At 39.4% G+C, this 17485-nt stretch overlaps 1 protein-coding gene across 4 annotated transcripts in view; it reads right to left on the bottom strand.

Moving 5' to 3' along the window:
- Positions 1–17230, bottom strand: part of WWP1 (WW domain containing E3 ubiquitin protein ligase 1) — a 57017-nt gene extending 39787 nt beyond the window's left edge. For 3 of the 4 annotated variants that reach the window (XR_009818659.1, XM_061995548.1, XM_061995550.1), the window contains exon 1: positions 16714–17230. The gene's annotated coding sequence lies outside the window, so the exon portion shown is untranslated. Of the gene's footprint in view, positions 1–14542; positions 14588–16713 lie in introns of all 4 variants that reach the window. The other variant, XM_061995549.1, reaches the window with a different exon arrangement.
- Between the last annotated feature and the right edge of the window lie 255 nt (positions 17231–17485).

The raw sequence follows: 17485 nt of genomic DNA, 5'->3' as shown, positions 1-17485 counted from the left end.
GAAAACCAAACTAAAGGCTACTGAACTAAAATAATAGCATTGACACAAATGTTTCCAAAAATCTCAGGTTTCTGAGTGGCAAGGTTGCAGCAGAGTGAACAGGCTGTATGAATCCATGTACTGTATGAATCTAAGCAGGGACAGTAAAGAAATCACATAGCAAAGGGACTGGCAGACTTGCATGAGGATGGGATTATGCCATCACTCTCTTGCTTCATTAGAAGTAAAAATTTTCAGAAGCTGAGGAAAATTTATCTTACAACTAAAAATTCTTCAAATACTGAGAAAATTTCAAGGACAACCAGTCTCAGCTTTATAAGCCAGAACAAACTATATCTACACAGCCAAAAACAACCAAATTTCAACTAAACAAGTGTCTGACCTTAGTGAAGGAAGGCATGGGATGCCCACTACATGAAGTAGTGACATTCACTACGAGTTTTCACAATCAGGGCTAATGTCAAAAACAAAATGCCAGTACTTCCTTAATCTAATTTGCAAGAAAGCCTATATGAGGAAGAAAAACAGGTGGTGAAGACGTATTGAAAGATGGGGCAGGATGGAGGGGAGGGGGCTGTTAGATAAACAATTTTTTCAAGTTTTATTTCAAACAACACAAGCCCAAACCACTAAAGGGCAAAGGTACTATGTCCTACAGGTACTATTTACTGCTTTCTTGCATCACACATACATTTTTAAAAAGACAATTACATATAGCAATGTAAGAGTCACAACCCTTGTAGTTATAGATTTCCTGAAAATTAGAAGATTAATTCTAACTGCACTACAGTCACCATACACTCCTGAATATGAATCTCCTACACCTTTTATTCAAGTTCTAAACTTCACTGAAACTTCATTGGTCTAAAGGATGTAAAGCTTTACTTTCAGAATTATTTCACTGACACATACAATGCACCTGTGCTCAAAATTCCTGGACACCAAAAATGAATTAGGAGAAACCCAAGAGCCACATAAAGACTGCAGTTATCACAATGCTTCTGTATTAAGTCATCCTTAACATACATAACTGTTACAACAACTGGAACTGTACAATCTATTTATTAACTGCTATAACAGACAGCAGATATATTAGTTGTATAAATTACTTTAGGTAAATATGAATCAATTAAGACAAAGGCAACCCTAGCAAAACCATGGAAAAGCTGACATAGTAGTCTATTAAAAAATTAAAGCATCATTTCCTAATTCATGAGAGGACAAGGAACAGAAGAAAGGAAACGAAAGAAGAACGGACGTTTTCTTCTCTCAGTCGAAAGTAAATTTCTTAACTGATTCCCTTCCCTTCAGACTGCCAAAACGCAGAATTTTTATTCATTGCCATTCTAATTTGAAAGTCTATTCACTATTTATCAACAATAAAAATGGCGATGACTGCTAATCTCAGGAGGATCATTAAATTTAAGCGAACACTCTCAACACCAAGAATCCTTAAATTTAAATATAGTCAGATCACATCTCTACTCAAGGCACTTTTTTTTCTACACTTCATTACAGCAAATGAAATGTACTTCTAATTAACTGATTTGGGTGGGGGGTTGTTTGTTTGTTTTTTAAATGCTACAGATGTTAACTTGTTAACCGCATTCCTTACAAGGAGAACCAGTAATTCTATATCATTAAAAAAAAAAATTAAAGGCGTCTCCCTTTGACATTGGGAAAGTTTCATCTCAGAAACTGATTATAATGGATACCAGATCTGTTTCAGATCTGGATAAGAATCTATAGAACCAAAAAATACATTGCATTTTATTAAACCGAGCAGGATAGTAAAAGATCATTTCTACAACTCATCTATCTGCAGCAACACTAATCAAAATTCAAAGACTCGACACTCCCTAAATCAATAGCTTTTGTCATCAACTAAACTTACAGTAATATTTACATCTAGGCAAATAGAGAACTTTACAGTCAAACTTTTATTTCCCTGAAAGCCACAAGCTTGCCTGCTTCTTTAAGAAGCTATGGAAAGTCTATGCTGATATTAGCAACAAGGGATATCCTCCACAAGCATGTTTGATGTTGATGACAAAATTAATTCATTGGTCTTCACAAAAATTTGATCTGTCCTCTTCCATTTCAGACCTTCTCTTCAAGATCTACTATTACAAGCTAACTCAAAATGTCTGCAATTCCATTTTCCTTTCTGACCAAATATATGATAAACAGGAAGATATTGCAAAGCCCAGTAGCTGTGACAATTATGGATACAGACAAGGGACATTATATAGGACATTATATTAGCTTTTATTAACCAATAATTTTTTGGTGTTATTTGACAGGTGTAAAAAAAAAAAAAAAAAACCAACAAAAAAACAGAAGCTTCCAGTAAGAAGCTATAATCAGGGATATCTTTTATATTTAATTGAAATACTCGCTGGTTTGATTCCTTTCAATAAGATGCCAGAATTTAAAATCTCACACATTGGACCTGCCTGAACAGAGGGGTTGGATTAGATGATCTTTAGAAGCCCTTTCCAACTCCAGTGAATGGTAGTTCTATGACTCCATGATTCTATGACTGTTTTACAACCTCCTTTTCAGGTGTAAGGAGGTGAAATACTACCTTGAAAGAAGGTTTCCTTCACGTATGCACTATGGTACACTCACTCTTAATCAAATTGTTTGAACACTAGAACAAACTTGAAGGAAAATACTGTTCATACTATTGTTTTAACTACCTCACTTTACACAGCCTTCTATTTTGAAAGGATTTTTAAAGGAGTTATATTTAGTTGTAAATAGCTCATTGTAATAGTTACATAGCCAATAAGCTCCCCTTAAAATTACTAAAACTTACAAAAATGTTAAGGGATTTTTTTTAACTGTCAAATAGAAACCTTAATTTTTAAAATTTATTAAAGTTAAGTAAAATATATTTAATGTATTGATTTTATTTACTTAATTTATAGAAATATAATGATTTATTGGAAATATTTTTTAAATTGATTGGAATTGAGTAAATAGACTAAAACAAGAATTACAGACTAATAAAGCATCATTAAGCAGCAGGCCTTCTTTTGTCTGTTATACTGAAAGAAACAATGTCCAGTGGCAAAAACCAGTAACTAGTGCTCTGATCTGTGACTCTGGTAGACATAAGTGCAGAAGGTAAAGTCCAAGTTACACAAACAGCTTTAACCTTTGATTTTCTAATAATCCAAATGCTCTACACTGAAGGTCTTAGATTCTTTCCATTTAACTCAGTAGATTTGACACTAAAATCTTACTTTTTTTTTTCCACAGACTAAGTCAAGTTGCTTGCCTTTCGGTATTTTGCTTTTGCCCCAGTGCAAGCTGGCAAATCCTCATCACACTTTTTTTTAACCTGCCTGAGTTCAATCATTTCCTGTTCTTTAAAGCCCTTATTTTCTGTAGTTCACTATTTCTACCTTTAACATTCAGTATATTTTTGTCTTTGAGTTTTACATCTAGATAAGTTTGAATTTTCTGGGAACTATACCTGTTTCCCACCACAGAAGTATACATGAAAACCATGTTATTGGAACAACACAACATGCATGTTCACCATCAGTTTTTCTAACTATGTCTTAAAATTACACATCATGAAGATGAAAGAACCTGCAACGTTATCAATTCTAACTTTTGTGACAGTGTGCTCAAGGAAGGAAAGGTTATTAACTTTAAGAATCCCTGAGAAAACAATGTAGGATACTGTCCTATGCTCAAACTGAAGGCAAAAGATGGCACAAGACATGTTTGGAACCATAAAATGTAACTAATAATAAACTTGCAAACTTGTAAGATGCAGTGAGTAGTACTGAATGGTGTCCTTATCTATGAAGCATCATTTGTAAAAGTATTATAAACAGTAGCTTAACTAATTTTTTAACAGCTTAGAAAATATCAGAAATGAAAATCAGTTTTTCAGTGAATACTGCTACAAGCACTGATTTTACTTCTCATCATACAAGAGACACACACGATTTACTTCTAGGACAGGACTGTAGTAAGACCATGATCTGTTGAGCAACAAATTCTTATTATTGCTAGTTTTAAACTTTAGTAAAAAAAAAGATGGACTAAAATACAGGTTTACACCTCAAAAAAAACACCCCAAAATTCTAGCATACTATTTATTAACACAAAAAACTAGCAATTTTAACCTCTTTAACAGAATTCTTACCTACTTATCGAGATTATAAGACTCCTTCAGATCCCTTTACTACTCACTTCTACTTACTTCTCCTAGCACGAAACATTCATCCCATTAACAACATATTCACTATATATAATTCCAAATCCCAAAATCACAGAAAAGTAGTTAGAAGGGGCCTCTGGAAGTCACTCGGTTCAATCCCCACTGCTTAACCACAGAATCACATAATGGTAAGGGTTAGAAAGGACCTCTAAAGATCACGTAGACCAAGTTCCGTGCTAAAGCAGGTCCAACTAAATCAGGTCATTCAGGGACACCTAAAGACAGTTGCCCTGGATTGTGTTCAGGTGGCTTTTGAACATCTCCAGCAATGGATACTCCACAACTTCCCAGGGCAACCAGTCACCCTCACAGTGAAAATGCGTTCTTCACTGATATTCAGGAGGAAACTCCTATGTTTCAGTTTCTGCCCATTGCCTCAGGTCCTGTCAGTGACCATCAGTGACAGGAGCCTGGCTCAATCGTTTTTTTGCACTCTCCTTCAGGGATTTACACACATTGATGAGGTCCTCCTGGTCTTCTCCAGCCTGAACAGTCCCAGATCTCTCAGCCTTTTTTCAAATGAGATGTGCTCTAGTGCCTTAATCATCTTTATGGCCCTTCACTGAACCCTCTCCATTATGTCCATGTCTCTCTTTTACCCAGGAGCCAAGCACTGGGTACAGATCTCCAGGTGTGGCCTCACCAGTGCTAAGTAAAGGAGAAGGATCACCTCCTTCAACCTGCTCACAATTCTTTGTCTAAAACAGCTCAAGGACATCATTCATCACCTTTGTCCCTAGGGCACATTGCTGCCTCATGTTCAACCTGGTATCCACTAGGACCCTCAGGTCCTTTTCTGCCAGCAGAATGTCCTTGCTTTTTCCTGTTAAAACTCAAAAGTACTACCAAAACCATCTTCCAACTGTCCATATCCCTCACACCTTTACTTAGGAGTAGTTTACAAACATTCTCAACAAAAAGGAATTACTTGAGGCTGAGAAGACTGAAAAACTTTGATACAGGATAATAAAGCTATGAGAAAGTCCTCAAACTTTTTCTTACCATCCACACACTTTCTGGAGTGAATCTTCACACCAGCCAAAAGAGCAAGGGACTCAGTAGCATTTAATTTCTTGTATTTTCAACAACCTCACTGCACATACTGTCCAGTGTAGATATACTGGTGGCTACTTGCTTCAGCAGTCTTCTCCTCATGGTCTACAAGGCCTTGTCAGAAATGTAAGACATTAGTTCTTCCTACCAACCAACAGCTTCTCTAGCAGTATTTCAACACTGTGATACATTGCAAAAATTCTGTTACAAAGTTCCAAATTGCCAACTCAACAGTAGACCTACACAGAGCTGAACTGGAAAGCAAACCATGACTCTCTTAAAACAGAGAAGTATCTGAGATAGGAAAGATCCACGAGGATCATTGAGTCCAACTCCTGCCTTCACATCAGGCAACCTAAAAGTTAAACGATGTATCTAAGAGCACTGTCTGAACACTTCTTGAACTGGAAGTGTTGGTCAGTTCCCAGAGCTGTATCACTGACATTAGTCAAACCTGGTTGAATGAGTCCCATGAATGGAGTGCTGAGATGAAGGGCTACAGACTGTTTAGGAAGGATAAGCCAAGCAAAAAGGGTCGACCTGTACTTTAATTGAAGGCATGGTTGACTGTATAGCCTTTACAAATAGAGGTTAGTGATGATGTGGCTGAGAGCCTTTGGGTGAGGATTAGGGGGCTGAAAACCCAAAGATAGTGTAGTGGGTGTCTTACTACTGATCACTTGATCACTCAGCCAGATGTAAGCACTGATGAGTTATTTTACAGGCAACTAGGATTCCCTGAATCGGTAAGCCCTTGTCCTTATGTGAGATTTCAATACCCCACCTATTATTTGGGAATACCATACTGCTGAGACAAGTAGGTCTGAGAAATTCTTGAAGCTTGTGGAAGACAATTTCTTGTCACAGGTACTCAGTGAGCCAACTATAGAAGATGCTCCTAGACTTATATGTGAATAGAGGGTGATGTAATGGTAGGTGGCTGTCTTAGTCATAGTGATCACAGAATGCTGAAGTGTAAAGTTTTCGATGTAAAGAGAAAAAAAGACTGCATACTTGATACCCTGGACTTCAGGAGAGTAAACTTTAAGCTACTTAGGGAGCTATTTCAAAGTATTGTGTGAATCTGCTTTTGAGTGCTTAGGAGTCCACAAGTAGTGGTCAGTCTTTAAGAACCACCTTTTAGAAGCACAAGAGCAGGTAATTACACTGTTTCACAAGTTAAGTAAGAAGAGCATAAGACCAACTTGGCTTAAAAGGGAACTCCTCATAGAACTCAAAAGGAAAGATGAATCATATGACTTCTGGAAGTGAGCTCAGAGGAAGATTAGAGTCATGGCTCATATACACCAGGAGAAGACATAAAAGGCCAAAGCTCAATTAGCATTGAAACTGGACAACGCTGTGTTAAAAAACAAGGGAGTTTTAAACATGTTAATAGCAAGAGTAGGTTTAAAGAAAACATTGGATTGATACTTGGTGAAGATGGTCATCTGACTACTAGGAATGAAGAAAAAGCAGAGGCATTAAATGTTTTATTTATCCAATCTTTAATAATACTGACAGATCTTGGGCTACCAGGACCCCTAAGTCAGGGGACCGTGAGTGTGGAAACCATGGTTTTTTCATTGGTGGACACTGAAATATTAAAGGCTCAGCTGTATCAGGTAGATGTTCTCAAGTTCATAGGGCCTGATGGAATTCACCCCTGAGTACTGAAGGCAGTAGTGGATGTTATAGCAGAAACCCTCTGGATCATCTATCAAAGGCCCTGGGAGTCTGAGGAAGTCCCTGCTGAGTGAAAGCTAGTCAGTGTTATTCCGCTTTACAAGAAGGGTGTGAGGAAAGACCCATGAATCTATAAAACTGTTAGTCTAAAACCAGAGAAGATTATAGTGAGTACTATTGAAAGGCATTTCAAAACTAATGCAGTCATCAGACACAGTCAGTATGAGTTGACAAAGGGAAGGTCCTGTTAACTAATTTTATATCCTTTTAGGGTGAGGTCACCTACCTCATGAATGAAGGGAAGGCAGCAAATGTAGTTTTTCTGGATCTTAGTAAGACTTTTGATACTGTCCCTCATCGCATCCTTCTAGAAAAGTTGTCCAATGGTGGGATGAGCAGCTAGGTGCTAGGTGAAGAAATGGATGAAGTGCAGGGCTGAAAGGGTTGTATGGAATGGGGCTACATCTGGCCGGCAATTGGTCAGCAGTAGTGTTCCTCAGGGGCTCAGGACTAGGGCCATTCTGTTTAATATTTTTATCAATGATTTAGATGTTAGAATTGAATGCACCATTAGGAAAGATGTCTTTCGATTGGGAAATGGAGAGAGAGATGTTCATCTTCTCCCCAGTATCCAGTAATAGGATGTGGGAATGGTTCGACATTGCATTGAAGGAGGTTCAAATTTTACATTAGGAAGCATTTCTTTATTTGGGGGGGGGTGGGGTCAAACACTGTAATAGGCTTCCTAGAGAGGTGGTTGATGTCTCAAGCTTGTCAGTGCTTAAGAGGCATTTGGACAATGCCCCTAACAACATACTGTAACTTATGGTCAGCCCAGAACTGGTCAGGCAGTTGGTCTAGATGATTGTTGTAGGTCCCTTCCAATGGAAGTATTCTATTTTATTCTTGCATAGTGACAGCTTCAGACCATGACCAATTCCCTGGGGAGCCTGTTCCAGAACTTGACCACTCTTTCAGTGAAGAATTTTTTCCTAATATCCAATCTGGACTTTCACTGACACAGTTTTAAGACATTCCCTCACATCCTATCACTGGATAGAAAGAGATCAGCACCTTTTCCACTCCTCCTCATAAGGAAGTTGTAGACAGCAATGAGGTTACCCCTCAGTTTGCTCTTCTCCAAGTTGAACAAACTGAATATCTCAGCTGCTCTTCCAATGTTGTGTCCTCTACTCCTTTCATCATCTTTGTTCCCTTCCTTTGGACAAATTCTAACATTCTTCAAACATCAGATCTGAGAAAAATATTTCCATATTTATCTTTCTTAAGCCAACCTATATCTACTTTACAAGATCCTCCCTCAGAAAACAAGCCTTCATCCATTCGTACTGGCATGCAAAGCAAGTTACAAACAAAGCTAATTAGTTTTCTGTATTTTTTCAAGCACATTCACTGATCATTGCTTTAGATGCTGTGGTATTGATCTATACATTACCTACAACATATTGCTAATAGAGTCTACGAAAAAACACAGTATAATTACAGAGGTCGACAAAACATCTAGAACAGCAGATGGAGAAGAGAATTGTAATGATGTAAGAAAAAATTGTATGAGGTCTGGTTTCAGAAAAATATTCAGAGTACCTCGCTTGTAAATCTTAACCACAATGATGATTCAGGTCCTAACACAATTTCAAATAATGAAAAATCTCACAATGCCTCCTCTATGAATTACAGATAGGACTGCACGCACAGTAAAATAAATGCAGCGAATGACTTCCAGGCTGCTTGACCAGAACAACAGTATGTAAAGAGTCCAATATGTAAGCCAAGAAATCAGGAAGACTGTTTTCTCCTTCATTTTAATACTCTGCTAACAGTCTTCCTATCTGTCAGAAAACATAATACACTAGCTACACACTGGTCTTCAGCCTCTCTGGGTTGACTTCTGCTATGACTAATCCTAACGGCTTGTATAAACTATTGTTTATCAGACTTGCATCAAGGTCAATGTGAAGAAAATATATGAAGATATATCTCTAAAATATGGACAGATTTTAGAACACTTACGTTACCAACAAGAAACCTTACCATAGTTACTTGTAGTAACAGAAAATGGAGAAGCATGGGCTTCAGAACAGACAGGTAGCCTATAAAATCCACTCACAAGAACTTGTGCCTGTCACCACCACCTTATCAGCCATAATAGCCATGACACATGTAAGCACATTTCTACTGTAGTCACAGAAAAACTGTCAAATCGACAAACTCCAGAAGAACATGAAACATTAAAACGTTAACTAAGTGTGCTGCTTTGTGTTACACACCTCCCCTTGCTTTTGTGGGATATGACGAAACTATGATTAAGGAATAACAATAACAATAATGGGAAATCATAGAATCATAGAATGGTAGGAGTTGGAAGGGACCTTTAGAGATCATCTAGTCCAACCCTCTTGCACAAGCAGGTCAACCTAGATTAGGTCGCATAGGAACGCATCCAGGTGAGTTTTGAAGACCTCCAAGGAAGGAGACTCCACAATCTCCCTGGGCAGTCTGTTCCAGTGCTCCGTCATTCTCACAGTGAATTAGTTTTTTCTTATGTTTAAATTGAACTTTTTGTGTTCCACCTTAATTTCTATAGTAGCTAGCAACAGGACAAGGGGTAATGGGATCTAGGTGAACCTGCTTCTGCAGGGGGGTTGGACTAGATGATCTCTAAAGGTCCCTTCCAACCCCTACCATTCTATGATCCCATTAGCCTTTGTCCTGTCACCAGATATAATACAAAAAACAGATGTCCCAACCTCCTGATATCCACTTGTAAATATTAATGAGATCCCCCCTCAGTCTCCCCTTCTCTAGACTAAACAGTCCCAGTTCCCACAGCCTTTCCTCATAAGGAAGATGTTCCAGTCCCCTGATCATCTTCGTGGCCCTGTGATGACTCTCTCTAGCAGTTCTCTGTCCCTCTTGAGCTGGGGAGCCCAGAATTCGTTAATATTGACCCACAAAACAGTCTCTCAGTCCCTCCATTTTTCTGGAAAGTCAGTAGAAGACAACAATTCAAAGAAGAGGGGAAGAGAAACCTACTTAGTGTTACAGGTTAAGGTAGCAGAAAGGGTCTTTGCACATTTTTCATCACTAAGAGACTTCATGTGATCTACCTCTTCTCAGTAACTATCTCAAAAATAGCTTAAAGAGGTATAAGCAGAATTCACTGTATGTTATCACTTTCTTTTCTCTGAATATTTGCCTTTTAAAGCGTACTCTGCAAGCCTCTTTCCAGTTGTCCAATGGTGTTAAAACACTAAAACATATCTGCCCTATTTCCAACCACACACTGCACTAATTTTATCTATTAGTACCTTAGAGCAGTCATTCAGGCACTGTCACTTTTTCAAAAATTGCCCTTCAGTCCATACAGTTCTAGAAAATTCAAACCTATCCTTAGTAAGGCTCCCAGGTGATAAATAATTCTCACTTCTTAAAACAGTTGACTGCTTCTGCTAGTTATGTACCAAGATGATATTAATTTGAGTTAATCTGATTCCAAAATTTAACTACATAAAAATGACAAGTTGAGAATATGAAAATGAATAACACATCAGTCTTACAAGAAGAGCCCAAAGCTTGACTTCTCAAGGGTCACTTCTGGATCACATCAATAAACTGCATATTAAGGAATTGGTGGGCTCTAAGAAAACTACTTAAATTTTGTTAAAAGTGTTTTAAATATTAGTTATTTTAATTTTAGGTGAACAGATAGAGATAAGAAATGTAGATCCTCTCACAAGGGTTGGTGTTCTTTCAGGTGGAATGATTAAGCTATATAATTTAGTATCATTAACATCTAATTCTTAAGAACAACACTGCCTAGAAACCAATTGACCACAAAAACTCACATCCAACTCACAACAGAAAGAAGTAAATTTTCACAATTATTCCCTTATTCACATTGATTTTCTAAGAACTCTTGAGGGTAGATTTTAGAGACAGAGGAAAGATCAGGAAGGGAAAAGAATCTCCAGCAGCCTTTACCTACATGCAGGAAAAAAAGTCCAAAGTGTATAACTCTGCTAATATAGACTTATTTAATCTCATTCCTTATGGCCTTTAAAGCTTTGAAGTTGAAGCAACAAGCATAACAGATTTACTCAAAATAGACAAGAAGATCAAACAACTCCAACAGCAAGTTGTTGCTTTTAAAAAAAAAAAAAAAAAATCTAAGAAAGGCTGCAGCGTAGCAATGTAGTTTTACTCACTGTCCCATGACAATAAGGCTTTGTCATCAGCCTCTGACAAGACATTCAGACAGGGATCTATTTTACTTACTCTGAAATGACATGCAAATATCACTCTTCCACCATATTTTCTATGCTAATTGAGTCTTTTTCTATCCTTGTAACTTGCAGAAGCAAAAATACACTTTATTCCTTTCTTTTTCAACCTAAACCTTTCCAGCTACTACAGTAAGACAGTGATCATTTGTCAAATTATATCACTTCAAGAAGTGGAAAATAAAAAGTGCCAAGAATGAAGGAATAAAGGGAACAGAAAATCAAGAAAAAGCTGCTTCCACACTTCTAACCTGAGGCGAAGAGAAAAGGGAAGTTGGGAAATTTTGTTGCTTTTAGTCTTCTATTGAGCTTTCCTCTTATATTTGATTTGGCTTTTTGACTGTTATGTTTACACACAGATACTTTAACATCACTGTGCACATTAGAAAATGCAGTAGAGCTAATTCTAATATAAGTAAAAACAAGGTCAGTTTTTAAGAATTCATCTTGATCTCTTGAACAGTTTTAGTTCATGCACACAAGCAAAAAAAGAAAAACATCTTACTGAATTTCTCAAGATCAGAGCACTGTGTTTCAAAACTGGACACGTGTTCTTTTTTTCAGTTCTGATGCTCAAGCACATTGTGCAATTTTGCAGATTATGAACTTTGTCTTTCCTGTTTACTTTTCCCTATTCTAAAACTACAACTCCTTTGATTTGGTTTATACAGAGATATCACTGGCTACTTTTAAAAATGCACACGCAATCCTATATTTTTTCCCCAGAAAATTTTTTCACTTACATATATGAGGAACATATTAAAATTTTCATTTGTTTCTTTTTTTAAGAACTCTTCTCCTAATCTCCTGCTCTATCTCACTGCTTATATCAAAAAAATCTTGGTTAGAAACCCCAGTAACCAGAGATGTGTGCAGAGTATACTTTGTATATTTCTGTCTGTACTCTGTGCACAGACAGGAGCTCTCTTCTGCCCACTTCAGGTTGCAATGTGAAGATACTTGAATGTGTAAAATAATTATTTTGCTGTTTATTATTTAAATGCCACATTCTCTTCTCGTCATTTTTTTAATTGTTTTCTTTCATCTTCACAATGACTGTTAGCAAGATTACTCTAAAATCCTAATGGAAATAAGTTGAATGGAGTAATTCTCTGCCAACAGAATTACTTGAGGAGGTCAGTTATCAACACACACTTGTATTCCAAAGCCATCTAGATAAGAAATACCAAGAGAATGTCCTACTGTGTTTTCAGGAGCAGAAATTTGTATTTTAAAGAGCCATTCTGAAGTAATTTGTGACAATGAAAGATTCCTTGCATCAGACATTAGAGTGAATTTCACTACAAAAGAAAAGGCAACTGTCAGTACTAGTTACATCACTCCAAGTTCACATCCTTAATAGCTAGGATGCTAATGAGTCTTCAGGTTTTGAACTTGTTACTTTTAAATATGCTTAGATCCTAGTCACTTAAAGCACCTCTAACATATTCCAGCAATCAGAAAAACAAGTAACAGAAGTTTTGAAAGCCCAAGAATGTAAACTGCTTTGTTAAACACACGCTTCACTCCAATTTTTATTACTTTATTTTAATCAAGAGCAATTATAACGTAACAACCAGTTAAGTAAGTTCCGGTTCATCCAAAGCCGTTTTCTCTTTAAATAGGATTTTGACAGTGCTTTTTTGACAATACTTAATTATCAAACTGTACATCTGATTACAGACTTACACAATAGTCAACAGTTACTAAGGGGAGAGGGAATCAAAAACAGATCATTTCTTTGACAAATATCTGCTATTACAGAACCACAGCAGTACAGTCATGCAAACCTGCCATGACTAATTGCTTCATACTACATACCACATGTGCAGTAGTCACTAACAAAAACCGACAAAAGAAACCAACCCCACACACAACAACCATAGTGCTCTCCCAGGTAAATAATTCTGACATACTGTAACTACTCTGACAGTTGATAGCGTCCCTGGAATCTCCAGTGCTCCTCTGTAAAGCAACACTACACTTGCAAACAGAGCCTTAAGTGTGCTTCTGGTTAAACTATTAGGTCCTCAAACACAGCAAAAACATATAATAGGGAGTAATTAGAACTCTTAACTTACAGAAAGCAATTAAAAAAAAAAAAGAAGTCCCTCTTAGCAAAAAAAAAAAAAAAAGTCACAGTTCTGGAGGAAAAGAAAATAATGAGAGTGCAGTACTCGTAAGATCTGGTTTTTTTCTACAAGCATTTCAGATAACCTCTTCTGGCCAATGCAATTCCTGCTGATGAGAAATAGGAGATTTCTCTCTCCAGCCATATCGTTTTTCCTTCAAGAAAACTCAGTCAAAATCTCAGATACTTCTGATGGTCCTCACCTATGATTATTTTATGTCAGTACAGAAGAGTACCAGCAGATTATGATAAATCTGAACTAACACCTAGAGAAAGAAAGCAGCCTACTGATGCAATGAGAACAAATTTCTTAAGAAGGATTTGGATGAAACAAATCTCTATTATCTGTATTTGTACACAGACCAAAGCAGTATAGAAAAACATCAGTATACATTGGTTAACTCAGAATTCAAAGGAAGAGTTCAGCAGCTCTCGTTTACAAGTTTCACAAGGACAGCAAAAATTCTAGGATTTTGGTTATTCTGACACTACCACAGAAACTAGGCAATCCTGTGCCAGTTTACAGACTTTGATACAGAAAAGTACACTGGAACAGCTTTTCTAGTCGCATTGAGCCATGCAACTGATGCAGAGCTAGAAAGTCTTTTTCTTTTTTTTTTTTAATGGAGGTGAATGTCACACTGTGCAGAAGCAGGTAAAAGCAGGACTAATTTAGCTTAAAAGCTAGGACATTTTTTATCAGTAGCTTCACTCCTTCTCTTCAGTCTTCATGTAAAAAGAGTCTCTTTAACCAAGTTAAAAAACACTTCCAAGAATCATTTAAGCATAACTTGCAGCAAGCCCTTCTTTTTGTTTATGTCTATCACTCCATTCGTTCCCCTCTACAAGCTTTCTCACTTCATCATCTGCATCTGACCCAACTAAATTCCAGGATGAACTTGAGTTTTTTGGGGGTATTTGAGTTGTGGTCATTTAAAGCTAACAATGAGTGTTTGCTCTAAATGTATACATTGTAGCATTTTCAATTAATAAACATGGCTCAAGTCATGATTTTTTTTATTATTGTACCTTAGTTTCCACATATAGTGTTTTAACACCAAAGGAATACTGAAGTATGAAGAAAGTAAATGCAATACCAACTTCCAACTTCCTGTCATAGATCCTTACCCCCAACTCTTCTCTGTGACCAAAAACGAGGAGAAATCTCTTTCCCTACACACATTAAGAGAAAAAACAGTAAAGTGAGTCAAAATTGCAATTTATCACAATTTCCAAATTCAAATGGAAAGATAAGATGACAAATGAAAACAACAGAATTCCTCCTCCTTCTAAGGGTTCCACAGACTCAGGAAAAGCAGCAGGCTCTGAACTCTGTCAGAATTCCCATGACTTAAGAAACAATTGTAGACAGGTGATTATTTAAATTTCATTCCCAATTCTTTAAAAAAAACTTTGCAGGCTGACTAATGTTTTGTTCACTGATGTTTAGCAACAAATGTAAATTATTTTTCCAACAAAAATAATCCATATCCTTTTGGTAACAAGGTGTCCCATGCCAAAAGCTTAAATCAGTCCCAAGTATGTAAAATTACTTTCATGTTTTCACATATAAAAGCACTTGTAACACACAGTAAACCGTGCTTTTACAAATGTTTTTTTATTTCTCAAAAGGATGAAAAATCCTTTATTTTTTTCCTCTGCAAATTTTTTTCAATCTTTATCAGTATTAAAATCAATTAAAATAATAGTTTGGTTTATGTCTTGATGAACATGGACTCAGATCTAAGGCAGTATACAAAATATTAAAAAAAAAAAAAAACCACAAGAAATTGTGAAAGGAAGTCAGTGAAAGAGCTCACCAACAATCACTTTGTTTCTAAATCACAAAGGGATTAAAACAGAAAACCAGAATACAAATTTTAAGGGAACATTGTTGTTACTTGAAGGGCCACATTATCTTCACATGTATGACCGTATATAACTCAGCCATCTGCACTCATTGACACTATCACCTAGTACACCAGAGTTATTAAACTTGCATAACCTGGGGTATTTTTAATGCAAAATATCCTGATGGTTTTCTACATGACACAAGTGCCACGTGAAAACACAGCTGAAATATCACAACCTCTGTTTACAGTTTCATCCAAACATTGAAGAGCCATTAAAATGATTAGATAGTGTTAAGTCCTTTTCTATCTTTGATATATAGTTTAAACATTTAAGAGATGTGAAAGAAGAGCTAGATCATCCCAGTTAAACTGGGATGACATCTGGTATTATCCCAAAAATACAACTACAAATAAAATCAAGTAAATAAACACAAGAAGATGTAACATTTTGCCACAATATAAACAAAGATAAGTGACATAAACAGGTCTTTTGAGGTCTTGAATTCACAGGTCATTCTCAGCAAAATACACATTAAGGGGATTCAGAGAGACTAGCACACACTTCTTGAGGAGTAACAATAAGGAATTCCCACCCTGCTGTGCCCCCTACTCTTGGGAGAAGGCACACTACACATATTGGGGGGGGGGGGGGGGGTGACAGCTCTTGTAGAGGGGAAAAGGCTCTTCATTTCCTCCCTCTCTAGTTTCACCAAATGGAAGGTGAACCGAAATTATAACAATTATCCTTCTCCCCTGCTTTCCTCCCGCAGATAAGTGAGCGAGGACCGGCCGTGGGACTGCCTCGCTGACTCCCAGCTACTAATGCCTCTCGAAATCCACTCAGCGTTGACACAGGTCAGGACTCAGCCCTCAGACACCCTAGCTCGAAAGGCCGCAGACAGGAATAAACCAGGTTATTCCCCCGACACCGGACACCAGCGACACTCCTCCCTTCCCGCCCCATATCTCCACAAGCTCACCAAAGTACCGACCCTTCCTCCCTCCCCTTGCCAGGTGGGGGCCAAGAGACCCTCAACCTTGTTCAGACATGAGTCAGAGTGGGAGACGGCAGGGAAACACGGCAACCGTCCAGTCACCTAGCGGGGGCATCGACAGGGGTGAAGCAACAGCCGCCACCCCTCTCGATCCCCCTCCAGAAGGGCCCGGGGAGTGCCGTAAGTTAGGGCCGGAGAGATCGAGACCTTCCTGCAGCTCCCTTCGCCATTTTAGCCCCCACGCCCATTCCCCTCCTCCCCGCCCCTCGGTGACAGGGGCAGCTCGCAGCCGTCCAGAGCCCACCCCTCTGCCCTCGCTTGCCCGTGGCCCAACATAGGGGAGGGAGGGCGAGAAAAACCGCCACCGAGTTTTCTCCTCAGGCCGGCCGGGCTTTGCCGGGCCAGACCGCAAAGCGAAACGGCTGCGGCACAGCCTGTTTTGTTTCCTTACCGTGGCTCGCAGCCTCACAGCTGCTGCCGTCTCCTTCTCCTTCCTCCCACCTTTTTCTCCTTCTTTTTCTTCCTTTTCTCCTCCTCGCCGCCGCGGCGGCTCCTCACCCCTCCGCGCCGCGCTCGGCTGCCGCCGCCGCGCAGAATGATGCCATCTCACAGCGGCATCGGCGGCTCCCGCACAGCCACCCCCCTCCTGCCGCGGCCGCCCCTCCTGCTGCTGCCGCCGCTGCTCCCGCCGCCGCGCGCCCCCAACGGCCGAGCCAGCCTCGTGCGCGCGCCCCAGGCACGGGCAGCAGGAACTTGTGGAGAAGCTGCTGCCGCCGCCGCCGCCCGGGCGGGAGGGCCCAGTCGCCACCGAGCAGTGCGCAGCAGCGATGGGAGGGAACCACGGAGCCTCAGCCGAGGCTCTTCGAAGGGGACAGGGCTTATTCCTAGCGCCTGCCCCGGGCTGAACCAACTCGGGCGCTGTGGCGGGGAGAAGGGCCCGGCGGACTGAGTCAACCTCTCCGAAGGCAGTGGAGGAGGGGCCGTTCTGTGGCGCAGGGGTGCAGTCCGCCGGGAAGAGCGTGTTTGGGCGGGATAAGGAAGGCTTTTGTGAGTCACTGCCTCCCCGAGAACCCTCCTCCACGGCGGCGGGGCCAAGAGCGCGCACACCCCGGTGGTCTGCAAGCGATGAGGACTGGGGGGGATGTCTTCTCCAGCCGCCTCATCCTCGGGCTGCTCAGGCAAGGGGGGCTCCGGCGCTCCGCCGGCAACCGCCGCCGTGACAG

The sequence above is a fragment of the Colius striatus genome, chromosome 4 (genome assembly GCF_028858725.1).
Source record: "Colius striatus isolate bColStr4 chromosome 4, bColStr4.1.hap1, whole genome shotgun sequence".
In the NCBI taxonomy this organism is placed as follows: Eukaryota; Metazoa; Chordata; class Aves; order Coliiformes; family Coliidae; genus Colius; species Colius striatus.
The sequence above is the reverse complement of the archived record's forward strand: the minus strand, read 5'-3'. Positions and strand labels throughout refer to the sequence as shown.